This window comes from Mustela lutreola, chromosome 9 (genome assembly GCF_030435805.1).
Source record: "Mustela lutreola isolate mMusLut2 chromosome 9, mMusLut2.pri, whole genome shotgun sequence".
In the NCBI taxonomy this organism is placed as follows: domain Eukaryota; kingdom Metazoa; phylum Chordata; class Mammalia; order Carnivora; family Mustelidae; genus Mustela; species Mustela lutreola.
In genome coordinates, this window is record NC_081298.1 from 48,618,207 (window position 1) to 48,632,500 (window position 14,294).

A 14,294-nucleotide genomic window follows, 5' to 3' on the forward strand; every position below is an offset into this window, starting at 1 on the left:
AATGAATGGGTCAACCGGGAAATTAAAGAAGAATTGAAAAAAATCATGGAAACAAATGATAATGAAAATACAACGGTTCAAAATCTGTGGGACACAACAAAGGCAGTCCTGAGAGGAAAATATATAGCGGTACAAGCCTTTCTCAAGAAACAAGAAAGGTCTCAGGTACACAACCTAACCCTACACCTAAAGGAGCTGGAGAAGGAACAAGAAAGAAACCCTAAGCCCAGCAGGAGAAGAGAAATCATAAAGATCAGAGCAGAAATCAATGAAATAGAAACCAAAAAAACAATAGAACAAATCAACGAAACTAGGAGCTGGTTCTTTGAAAGAATTAATAAAATTGATAAACCCCTGGCCCGACTTATCAAAAAGAAAAGAGAAAGGACCCAAATAAATAAAATCATGAATGAAAGAGGAGAGATCACAACTAACACCAAGGAAATACAAACTATTATAAGAACATACTATGAGCAACTCTACGGCAATAAATTTGACAATCTGGAAGAAATGGATGCATTCCTAGAAACATATAAACTACCACAACTGAACCATGAAGAAATAGAAAGCCTGAACAGACCCATAACCAGTAAGGAGATTGAAACAGTCATTAAAAATCTCCAAACAAACAAAAGCCCAGGGCCAGACGGCTTCCCGGGGGAATTCTACCAAACATTTAAAGAAGAACTAATTCCTATTCTCCTGAAACTGTTCCAAAAAATAGAAATGGAAGGAAAACTTCCAAACTCATTTTATGAGGCCAGCATCACCTTGATCCCAAAACCAGACAAGGATCCCACCAAAAAAGAGAGCTATAGACCGATATCCTTGATGAACACAGATGCGAAAATACTCAACAAAATACTAGCCAATCGGATTCAACAGTACATTAAAAAGATTATTCACCACGACCAAGTGGGATTTATTCCAGGGCTGCAAGGTTGGTTCAACATCCGCAAATCAGTCAATGTGATACAACACATCAATAAAAGTAAGAACAAGAACCATATGATACTCTCAATAGATGCTGAAAAAGCATTTGACAAAGTACAACATCCCTTCCTGATCAAAACTCTTCAAAGTGTAGGGATAGAGGGCACATACCTCAATATCATCAAAGCCATCTATGAAAAACCCACCGCAAATATCATTCTCAATGGAGAAAAACTGAAAGCTTTTCCGCTAAGGTCAGGAACACGGCAGGGATGTCCATTATCACCACTGCTATTCAACATAGTACTAGAGGTCCTAGCCTCAGCAATCAGACAACAAAAGGAAATTAAAGGCATCCAAATTGGCAAAGAAGAAGTCAAATTATCACTCTTCGCAGATGATATGATACTATATGTGGAAAACCCAAAAGACTCCACTCCAAAACTGCTAGAACTTATACAGGAATTCAGTAAAGTGTCAGGATATAAAATCAATGCACAGAAATCAGTTGCATTTCTCTACACCAACAGCAAGACAGAAGAAAGAGATATTAGGGAGTCAATCCCATTTACAATTGCATCCAAAACCATAAGATACCTAGGAATAAACCTAACCAAAGAGACACAGAATCTATACTCAGAAAACTATAAAGTACTCATGAAAGAAATTGAGGAAGACACAAAGAAATGGAAAAATGTTCCATGCTCCTGGATTGGAAGAATAAATATTGTGAAAATGTCTATGCTACCTAAAGCAATCTACACATTTAATGCAATTCCTATCAAAGTACCATCCATCTTTTTCAAAGAAATGGAACAAATAATTCTAAAATTTATATGGAACCAGAAAAGACCTCGAATAGCCAAAGGGATATTGAAAAAGAAAGCCAACGTTGGTGGCATCACAATTCCGGACTTCAAGCTCTATTACAAAGCTGTCATCATCAAGACAGCATGGTACTGGCACAAAAACAGACACATAGATCAATGGAACAGAATAGAGAGCCCAGAAATAGACCCTCAACTCTATGGTCAACTAATCTTCGACAAAGCAGGAAAGAATGTCCAATGGAAAAAAGACAGCCTTTTCAATAAATGGTGCTGGGAAAATTGGACAGCCACATGCAGAAAAATGAAATTGGACCATTTCCTTACACCACACACAAAAATAGACTCAAAATGGATGAAGGACCTCAATGTACGAAAGGAATCCATCAAAATCCTTGAGGAGAACACGGGCAGCAACCTCTTCGACCTCTGCCGCAGCAACATCTTCCTAGGAACAACGCAAAAGGCAAGGGAAGCAAGGGAAAAAATGAACTACTGGGATTTCATCAAGATCAAAAGCTTTTGCACAGCAAAGGAAACAGTTAACAAAATCAAAAGACAACTGACAGAATGGGAGAAGATATTTGCAAACGACATATCAGATAAAGGACTAGTGTCCAGAATCTATAAAGAACTTAGCAAACTCAACACCCAAAGAACAAATAATCCAATCAAGAAATGGGCAGAAGACATGAACAGACATTTCTGCAAAGAAGACATCCAGATGGCCAACAGACACATGAAAAAGTGCTCCATATCACTTGGCATCAGGGAAATACAAATCAAAACCACAATGAGATATCACCTCACACCAGTCAGAATGGCTAAAATCAACAAGTCAGGAAATGACAGATGCTGGCGAGGATGCGGAGAAAGGGGAACCCTCCTACACTGTTGGTGGGAATGCAAGCTGGTGCAGCCACTCTGGAAAACAGCATGGAGGTTCCTCAAAATGTTGAAAATAGAACTGCCCTATGACCCAGCAATTGCACTATTGGGTATTTACCCTAAAGATACAAATGTAGTGATCCAAAGGGACACATGCACCCGAATGTTTATAGCAGCAATGTCCACAATAGCCAAACTATGGAAAGAACCTAGATGTCCATCAACAGATGAATGGATCAAGAAGATGTGGTATATATACACAATGGAATACTATGCAGCCATCAAAAGAAATGAAATCTTGCCATTTGCAACAACATGGATGGAACTAGAGCGTATCATGCTTAGCGAAATAAGTCAAGCAGAGAAAGACAACTATCATATGATCTCCCTGATATGAGGAAGTGGTGATGCAACATGGAGGCTTAAGTGGGTAGAAGAATAAATGAAACAAGATGGGATTGGGAGGGAGACAAACCATAAGTGACTCTTAATCTCACAAAACAAACTGAGGGTTGCCGGGGGGAGGGGGTTGGGGAGAAGGGGGTGGGATTATGGACATTGGGGAGGGTATGTGATTTGGTGAGTGCTGTGAAGTGTGTAAACCTGGTGATTCACAGACCTGGGGATAAAAATATATGTATATAAAAAATATATGTTTATAAAAAATAAAAAAAAAAAAAAAATTAAAAAAAAAAAAAAAAAAAAAAAGAATTAGATTTGGGCCTTTGTAAGATTCTGCTCAACCTTACTGTAGAAAGTCTACTTTGCTGAGTTATTTGGGATCAGGCAAGATCCTTTAAAACTTTATATTTATTATGTACATTTGTGGGGTTTTTTTTCACATTTACCTAAGAAAAAGTCAAATTTGACAGGAAAGAAAAGTATTGTTTGAGTTTCAGGCAGCATGAGTTCTGCATGCAGAAGAAGTAGGGGTCACTATGCTAGTAGGCATGGATTTTGGCAGCTCCCAAGACCACTTCTACTTCACACTTGGAGTTCTTTCAGTTCTTCCAAGATGTTTCTGGTGAGTTTTTCTAACTTACATAAAACAAGTGAATCTGGGCACTTAGCTGCAGAGATACACAGTATAGTCTTCAAGTGATGTCTCAACCGGTCTTGTCAAATGTGGCAAAATGACATGGAGTTTCTGTAGTCAGCAAATAAGCAAGAAGGCACAATTTGTACCATTTTAGAGAAAACTGTTTATGGAAAATGAAATTTAGGTTGGTAGGTGGACTTTGTTTTAAAGAGAATTTGGATATACTTAAGATCAAATGGGATTTAGAACACTGCTGTAACAAGATGACCTCATAATTAGAATCTCCACTGTCTAGTTATTCAGAGGTAAAAATCCAGATATTTCTATGAGTCCAAAATATTTGTTAAATTAATTTGAAGGCTTGGCTATATCTTATCACTTCTGTGGAGATATTTTGCATAGTATAGATTTGGTTTCTGAATGTGTATGTGGTGCTCGAGATGCACCTTATACTAAACGAATATTGACCACCTATTGTGCTTCAGATTATACCAGGCATATTTTACATATTGGCCTGGATCTTTATACCATTTACATTGGGAGTATGATTTTCCTGTTTTTCCCAGGAGGAAGTTGTGCCAAGGACAGTTGGGCTGTGTGTCTAAAGACTATTAGCTGGTAAATGGTATACCTGCTCGCAAGGCCAATCTGTATGCCAAGGAACATTGTAGGTATGGACACATTCTCTATCATGATAGGTGTGTGGGTTACATGAATGCATCAAAAGGTGTATCAAAAGTGTGCTTCTATGATCTGTGCATTTCAACCATGGGATGGGATAGTAGCTTATTTCTTAACCGAAGGGATATATCTTCACATTAAGATATTATTTCTGCTCAGTTTTATTCCAATGATTTGAAGGAGGCTTTAAAAAAACCTTATAAAACTACATATATATTTATTTATAATACTAGAAATTTATTTCTTTTTTTATTAACAAATAATATATTATTTGTTTCGGGGGTACAGGTCTATGATTCTACAGTCTTAAACAATTCACAGCATTCATCATAGCACATTCTCTCTCTAGTGTCCATCACCCAGCCACCCCATCCCTCCCTCCCTGTCCCCTCCAGCAATCCCAAATTTGTTTCCTGAGATTGAGAGTCTCTTATGGTTTGTCTCCCTCTCTGGTTTCATGTTGTTTCATTTATCCCTCCCTTCCCCAATGATCCTCTATCTTGTTTCTCAAATTCCTCATATCAGTGAAGCCATTTGGTAATTGTCTCTTTCTGCTTGACTTATTTCACTAAACATAATCTCGACCAGTACCCGTGTTGTTGAAAAAGTTGGGTATTCTTCCCTTCTGATGGCTGAGTAATATTCCATTGTATATATGAACCATATATTTTTTATCCATCTGTTAAAGGGCATCTTGGCTCTTTTCATAGTTTGGCTATTGTGGACATTGCTGCTATGAATATTGAAGTACCATGTGGCCTTTCTTTTCACTACATCTGTATTTTGGGGATAAATACCTACTAGTGCAATTGTTGGGTCATAAAGTAGCTCTATTTTTTTTTAAAGATTTTATTTATTTATTTGACAGATAGAGATCACAAGTAGGCAGAGAGGCAGGCAGAGAGAGAGGGGTGAAGCAAGCTCCCTGCTGAGCAGACAGCCTAATGTGAGACTCGATCTCAGGACCCTGAGACCATGACCTGAGCTGAAGGAAGGTGCCACCCAGGCACCCCAAGTATTATTTCTTGAGGAACCTCTATACCATTTTCAAGAGTGGCTACACCAGCTTGCATTCCCATCAGTAGTGTTAAGAGGGTTCCCCTTCTCCACATCCTCACTAAAATTTGTTGTTTCCTTGTTAATTTTTGCCATTCTTATTAATGTCAGGTGGTATCTCAGTGTGGTTTTGATTTGAATTTCCCCAATAGCTAATGATGTAGAATATTTTTTAAACCTTATATATATATATATATATATATATATATATATATATATATACACATATATATATATACACATATATATATATATATATATATATATATATATTTTAAGATTTTATTTATTTATTTGACAGAGAGAGAGATCACAAGCAGGCAGAGAGGCAGGCAGAGACAGAGAAGGAAGCAGGCTCCCCGCCGAGCAGGGAGCCCGATGTGGGGCTCAATCCCAGGACCCTCAGATCATGACCTGAGCTGAAGGCAGAGACTTTAACCCACAAAGCCACCCAGGCATCCCTATGTAGAACATTTTTTCATGTGTCTGTTAGCCATTTGTATATCTTCTTTGGAGAAGTATCTGTTCATGCCTTTTGTCCATTTCTTGACTGGATTATTTGTTTTTGGGGAGTTGAGTTTGAGAAGTTCTTTACAGATCTTGGATTCCAGCCCTTTATCTGTAATGTCATTTGCAAATATCTTCAAGCATTGTGTAGGTTGCCTCTTAGTTTTGTTGACTACTTCCTTTGCTGTGCTAAAGCTTTTTGTCTTGATGAAGTCCCAAAAGTTCATTTTTGTTTTGTTTTTGCCTTTAGAGATGTGTCTTGAAAGACATTGCTGTGGCCAGTGTCAAAGAGGTTACTGCCCTTGTTCTCCTCTAGGATTTTGATGGATTCCTGTCTCAAATTGAGGTCTTTCATCTATTTTGAATTTATCTTTGTGTATGGTACAAAAGAATGGTCCAGTTTTATTCTTCTGCATGTGGCTGTTCTGTTTTCCCAGTACCATTTTTTGAAGAGACTGTCTTTTTTCCATTGGACATTCTTTCCTGATTTGTCAATGATTAGTTGGCCATGGAGATGAGGGTCCATTTCTTGGGTTTCTAGTCTGTTCCACTAATCTATGTGCTAATACCACGGTGTCTTGATGATCACAACTTTGTAATAGAGCTTAAAGTCAGGTGTTGTGATGCCCTCAGCTCTGGTTTTCTTTTTCAGCATTCTCCTGGAAATTCAGGCACTTTTCTGGTTCCATACAAAATTTAGGATTGCTTGGTCCAGCTCTGTAAATAATGTTATTGATATTTTGACAGGGTTTGCATTTAAGGTGTGGGTTGCTCTGGGCAGCATAGCCATTGTCACAGTGTTTATTCTTCCAATTCATGAGCATAGGATGTTTTTCCATCTCTTTGTGTCTTACTTCATTTCTTTTTTAACTGTTCTGTAGTTTCTAGAGTATAGATCATTTGCCTCTTCAGTTAGGTTTATTCTTAGGTATCTTATGGTTTTTGCTGCTATTGTAAATGGAATTAATTCCTTAATTTCTCTTCTTCTGTTACATTGTTAGCATTTAGAAAAGCAACTGACTTCTGTGCATTGATTTTGTAACCTGCCACAATGCTGAATTGCTGTATGAGCTCTAGTAACTTAGGAGTGTGGTCTTTCGGGTTTTCCATATAACGTATCATGTGTATGGAGAGAGAGAGTTTGACTTCTTTGCCAATTTGAATGCCTTTTATTTCTTTTTATTGTCTGATTGCTGAGGCCAGGACTTCTAATACTTTGTTGACAATAGTGTTGAGAGTGGGCATCACTATCATATTTCTGACCTTAAGGGAAAAAGCTCTCAGTTTTTCCCCATTCAGAATTATATTTACTGTGGGCTTTTCATAGATGGCTTTTATAGTATGATTTTATATTGTCACTATAATCTGAAGAATTTTAATCAGGAAGGGATGCTGTGTTTTGTTGAATACTTTTTATGCATCAATTGAAAGGATCATATGGTTCTCGTCTTTTCTCTTTTTTGCTGTATCACGTTGATTGATTTGGGAATGTTTGACCACCCTGCATTCCAAGAATAAATCCCACCTGATAGTGATGGATAATCCTTTTAATGTACATTTGGATCCTATGGGCTAGGATCTTGTTGAATATTTTGGCATGCATGTTCATCAGGAAATTATCCTTTTTGGTGAGGTCTTTCCCTGGTTTTGGGATCAGGGTAATGCTGGCCTCATAGAATGAGTTAGGAAGTTTTACTTCCATTTCTATTTTTTGAAACAGTTTCAGAATAGGTTTTATTTCTTCTTTAACTGTTTGGTAGAATTTCCTTGGGAAGCCATCTGGCCCTGGATTCTTGTTTTTTTGGGGGGAGATTTTTGATTATTGTTTCAGTTTCCTTGCTGATTATTGGTCTGTTTAGATTGTCTATTTCTTCCTGTTTCAGTCTTGGTAGTTTATAAGTTTCCAGGAATGTGTCCATTTCTTCTAGATTGCTTAATTTACAGTTACAGTTGCTAATAGTAATTTCTAGTAATTGTTTCTATTTCCTTGGTGTTAGTTGTAATCTCTCCCCTTTCATTCATTATTTTATTAATTTGGATCCTTGCTCTTTCCTTTTAGAAAAGTCTGTCCAACAGTTTTTCAATCTTTTTAATTCTTTCAATGAGTAAGCTTCTAGTTTTATTGATCTGTTCTACTGTTTTTCTGGTTTCTATATCATTTATTTCTGCTCTAATCTTCATTATGTCTCTTCTCATGCTTGGTTTAGATCTTATTTGCTGTACTTTCTCTAGGTCTTTTAGGTGTATGGTTAGCTTGTGCAGTTGGGATTTTTCTAATTTTTTGAGAGAGACTTGAATGGCTATGTATTTCCCTCTTAAGACCATCTTTGCAGTATTCCATAGATTTTGGACTGATGTGATTTCATTCTTATTAGTTTCCGTGATTTGTTTATGTTTATCATTAATTTACTGGTTGACCGACTCATTCTTTAATAGGATACTCTTTAACTCCCAAATGTTCGAGTTCCTTTCATATTTCTTTTTGTGGTTGAATTACAGTTTCTCAGTATTGTTGTCTGAAAATATGCAGGGGATATCCTCAGTGTTCTGCTATCAGTTAAGACCTGATTTGTTTATCTAGTATGTGGTCTATTCTGGGGGAACATTCCATGTGCATTCAAGAAGAATGAGTACTCTGTTTTTTAAGGGTGGAATTTTCTGTATATATTTACCTCTCGTGTGTTTGTTGATCTGCTTTGATGATCTGTTCATTGCTGAGAGTGGAGTGTTGAGGTCTGCTACTATTAATGCATTATTATCAATATGATTCTCTATTTTGGTTAACAGTTGGCTTATGTAGTTGGATGTTCCCATGTTGGAGGTATAGATATTTGCGATTGCTAGATCTTCTTGTTGGATAGACCATTTAAGTATGATATATGTCACTCTACATCTCTTATGATGGTCTTTGGTTTGCGATCTAATTTGTATGGTATGAGGATTGCTATCCCTGATTTCTTTTGAGATCTTATGGCATGATAAAGAGTTCCCCATCCCCTCACTTTCTATCTGGAGGTGTCTTTAAGTTCAAAATGAGTCTCTTATAGACAGCATATGGATGGGTCCTACTTTTTTACCTAATCTGAAACATCATGTCCTTTCATAGGAACATTCAGCCTACTTACATTCAGAGTAACTATTGAAAGATATGAATTTGGTTGCATTGTATTGCCTCTAAAGTCCCTATTTCTGTTGATTTTCTGTTTCTTTCTGGTCCATGTGACTTTTGAATTTCTCTTTGCTTACAGAATCAACCTTAATATTTCTTCCAAGGCTGACTTAGTTACATGGTCTTTCAGTTTCTGCCTGTCCTGAAGCTCTTTATCTCTCCATCAACTCTGAATGATAGTCTGGCTGGATAAAGTATTCTTGGCTGAATGTTCTTTTCATTTAGTACCCTGAATATGTCTTGCCAGCTGTTTCTGGCTTACCAGGTTTCTAGGACAGATCTGATGTTATTCTGATGCTCCTGTCTCCGCATATAAGAAATCTCTTCTCCTTACCTTCTCTCAGGATAGCTTCCTTGGCTATAAGAATTTCAAGCTTCACTATTATACATTAGAATGTTGATCTATTTTTATTAATCTTAGGAGGGGTCCTCTCTGCCTCTTGGACACAAATGCTTGTTTCCTTCCTCAGATTAGGAAAGTTCACAGCTATTATTTACTCAAATATACCTTGTAGTCCTCTCACTCTCTCTCTCTCTCTCTGCCCCCTTGGGATTCCAGTAATACTGACACTGGAATATTTCATGCTATCATTGATCTCTTTAAGTCTATCTTCATGAACTACTAGCTGCCTATCCTTATCTTCTTCCACTTCCTTCCTTTCTATCAGCTTACCTTCTAGATCACTGATTTCTTTTTCTGCCACATTTACCCTGGCTGTTAGAGCATCCATTTTAGACTTCATCTTATTCATGGCATTTTTTTCCTTTTTTCTTCTTTTTAATTCTTTAAATTTTTTTTTCAGTGTACCAGAATTCATTGTTTATGCACCACACCCAGTGCTCCATGCAATACGTGCCCTCCATAATGCCCACCACCAGGCTCACCCAACCTCCCACCCAACACCCCTTCAAAACCCTCAGACTGTTTTTCAGAGTCCATAGTCTTTCATGGTTCATCTCCCCCTTCATGTTCCCTCAGCTCCCTTCTCCTCTCCATCTCCACATCCTCTGTGTTATTTCTTATGCTCCACAAAAAAGTAAAACCATATCAGAATTGACTCTCTCTGCTTGACTTATTTCACTCAACATAATCTCTTCCAGTCCCGTCCATGTTGCTACAAAAGTTGGGTATTCATCCTTTCTGATGGAGGCATAATGCTCCATAGTGTATATGGACCACATCTTCTTTATCCATTCATCCACTGAAGGGCATCTTGGCTCTTTCCACAGTTTGGTGACCATGGCCATTGCTGCTATGAACATTGGGGTACCAATGGCCCTTCTTTTCAATACAACTGTATCTTTGGGGTAAACACCCAGTAGTGCAATGACAGGGTCATAGGGAAGCTCTATTTTTAATTTCTTAAGGAATCTCCACACTGTTCTCCAAAGTGGCTGCACCAACTTGCATTCCCACCAACAGTGTAACAGGGTTCCCCTTTCTCCAACATCCTCTCTAACACACGTTGTTTACTGTCTTGTTAATTTTGGCCATTCTAACTGGTGTAAGGTGATATCTCTGTGTGGTTTTGATTTGAATTTCCCTGATGACTAGTAATGATGAACATTTTTTCATGTGTCTGTTAGCCATTTGTATGTCTTCATTGGAAAAGTGTCTGTTCATGTCTTCTGCCTATTTTTTGACATGATTATCTGTTTTTTTGTGTGGTGAGTTTGAGAAGTTCTTTATAGATCCTGGATATCAGCCCTTTGTCTGTATTCTCTGAATATTTCTCCCATTCTGTTGGTTGCCCCTTTGTTTTCCTGTTTCCTTTGCTGTGCAGAAGTTTTTGATCTTGATGAAGTCCCAAAAATTCATTTTCACTTTTGTTTCCTTTGCCTTTGGAGACATATTTTGAAAGAAGTTGCTGATGTCGAAGAGGTTATGCCTATGTTCTCCTCTAGGATTCTGATGGATTCCTGTCTCACGTTGAGGTCTTTTATCCATTTCAAATTTATCTTTGTGTAAGGTGTAAGAGAATGGTTGAGTTTCATTCTTCTACACATAGCTGTCCAATTTCCCCAGCACCATTTATTGAAGAGACTGTTTTTTTCCCCACTGTATATTTTTCCTGCTTTGTCAAAGGTTATTTGCCCATAGAGTTGAGGGTCCATATCTGGGCTCTCTACTCTGTTCCACTGGTCTATGTGTCTGTTTTTACACCATTACCATACTGGCTTGGTGATCACAGCTTTGTAGAAAAGTTTGAAATCAGACAACGTGATGCCCCCAGTTTTGTTTTCCTTTTTCAATGTTCCCTTAGCAATTTGGGGTCTTATCTGATTCCATACAAATTTTAGGATTGTTTGCTCCAGCTCTTTGAAAAATTCTGGTGGAATTTCGATCATAATGGCATTGAAAGTATAGATTGCTCTAGTTGTATAGACATTTTAACAATGTTTATTCTTCTGATCCATGAGCATGGAATGGTCTTCCATCTTTTTGTATCTTCTTTGATTTCTTTCATGAGTGTTCTGAAGTTCCTCATGTATAGATCCTTTACCTCTTTGGCTGGGTTTATTCCCAGGTATCTTATGGTTCTTGGTGCTATAATAAATGGAATCAATTCTTTAATTTCCCTTTCTGTATTTCCATTGTTAGTGTATAAGAAAGCACCTGATTTCTGTACATTGACTTTGTATCCTACCACACTACTGAATTGCTGTATGAGTTCTAGTAATTTGGAGTGGAGTCTTTGGGGTTTTCCATATAAAGTATCATGTCATCTGCAAAGAGAGAGAGTGTCTTCTTCATTGCCAATTTTGAATACCTTTTATTTCTCTTTGTTGTCTGATTGCAGTTGCTAGGATTTTTAATACTATGTTGAACAAGAGTGGTGAGAGTGGTCATCCTTGTCATCATCAGGAAGGCTGTGAGCTTTTTCCCATTGAGGATGATATTTGCTGTGGGTTTTTCATAGATAGATTTTATGAAGTTGAGGAATGTTCCCTCTATATCCCTATACTTTGAAGCATTTTATTCAAGAATGGATGCTGGAATTTGTCAAATGCTTTTCTGCACCAGTTGAGAGGATCATGTGGTTCTTTTCTCTTATTGATTTGTTCTGTCACATTGATTGAATTGTGAATGTTGAACCATCCTTGAAACTCAGGAATGAATCCAACCTGGTCATGGTGGATAATCTTTTTAATGTGCTGTTGTATCCTATTTGCTAAGATCTTGTTGAGAATCTTAGCATCTATATTCATCAGGGATATTGGTCTGAAATTCTCCTTTTTGGTGGCATCTTTGCCTGGTTTGGGGAAGTTTGCCTTCTGCTTTAATTTTTTGAAGCAGCTTCAGGAGAATAGGTGTTATTTCTTCTTTGAATATTTGGTATAATTCCCCAAGGAATCCATCAGGTCCTGGGCTCTTGTTTTTTGGGAGGTTTTTGATCACTGCTTCAATCTCGTTACTCAGTCTATTCAGGTTGTCCATTTCTTCCTGGTTCAATTTTGGAAGTTTATAGTTTTCCAGAAATGCATCCATTTCATCTAGGTTGCTTAACTTATTGGCATATAACTGTTGATAATAATTTCTTATGATTATTTCTATTTCCTTGATGTTAGCTGTGATCTCTACCTTTTCATTTATAATTTTATTAATTTGGAACTTCTCTCTTTTCTTTTGGATTAGTGTCACCAATGGTTTATCTATCTTATTGATTCTTTCAAGAAACCAGCTTCTAATTTCATTGATGTGTTTTACTGTATCTGTAGTTCTATCTCATTGATCTCTGCTCTAATCTTGATTATTTCCCTACTTATGTGTGGAGTTGGCTTAATTTGTTGTTGATTATCCAGTTTTTTAAGGTGTAAAGACAGCTGATGTATTCTGGATTTTTCAATTTTTTGGAGGGAGGCTTGGATGACTATGTATTTCCCCTTTAGGACTGCCTTTGCTGTATCCCACAGGTTTTGGACCAAAGCGTCTTCATTCTCATTGGTTTCCATGAATTGTTTAAGTTCTTCTTTGATTTCCTGGTTGATCCAAGCATTCTTAAGCAAGGTGTTCTTTAGCTTCCAGATGTTTGAATTCCTTCCAAACTTTTTCTTGTGGTTGAGCTCCAGTTTCAAAGCATTGTGATCTGAGAATATGCAGGAAATAATCTCAGTCTTTTGGTATTGGTTGAGTCCAGATTTGTGACCCAGTATGTGGTCTATTCTGGAGATGGTTCCATGTGCACTCGAGAAGAATGAGTATTCTGTTCTTTTAGGGTAGAATGTTCTGTATATATCTATGAGGTCCATCTGGTCCAATGTGTCATTCAATGTTCTTGTTTCTTTATTGATTTTCTGCTTAGATGATCTATTACTGAGAGTGGCAGGTTAAGATCATCTACTATTAATGTATTCATATCAGTATGACTCTTTATCTTAATTAACAGTTGTCTTATGTAGTTGGCTGCTCCTGTATTGGGGGCATAAATATTTATAATTGTTAGATATTCTTGGTGGATAGACCCTTTAAGAATGATGTAGTGTCCTTCTTTATCTCTGACTACAGTCTTTAGTTTAACATCTAATTTATCTGATGTAAGAATCCCAGTCTTCTTCTGAAGCCCATTGGCATGGAAGATGCTTCTCCATCCTTTCACTTTCAGTCTGGATGTATCCTTAGGTTCAAAATGGCTCTCGTGTAGACAACATATGGATGGGTCCTGTCATTTTATCCAATCTGCAACCTTGTGTCATTTTATGGGCACATTTAGGCCATTCACATTGAGAGTGATTATTGAGAGATATGTTTTCATTGACATTGTGTTACCCGTGAAGTCTTTGTTTCTATAGATTGTCTCCATATATTTCTGTTCAATGATATTCTTAGATTTTTTCCTCTTTTACAGAACACCCCCCTTTAATTATTTCCTGCAGTGTCAGCTTGGTGTTCACATACTCTTTTAAACCTTGCCAGTCTTGGAAGCTCTTTATTTCTCCATCCATCTTGAATGTCAGTCTTGCTGGATAAAGTATTCTTGGCTGCATTTTCTTTTAGTGTCCTGAATACATCTTTCCAGCCCTTTCTGGCTTGCCAGATTTCTCTGCACAGGTCTGATGTTATTCTGATGGGCTTTCCTCTGTACATAAGGAATTTCTTTGTCCTAGCTTCTTTGAAGGGTTCCTGTTTAAAATTATGGTTCATCATTTTCATAATTAGGTGTGTCGATGTGTTTCTAGATTCTATGATCTTGGG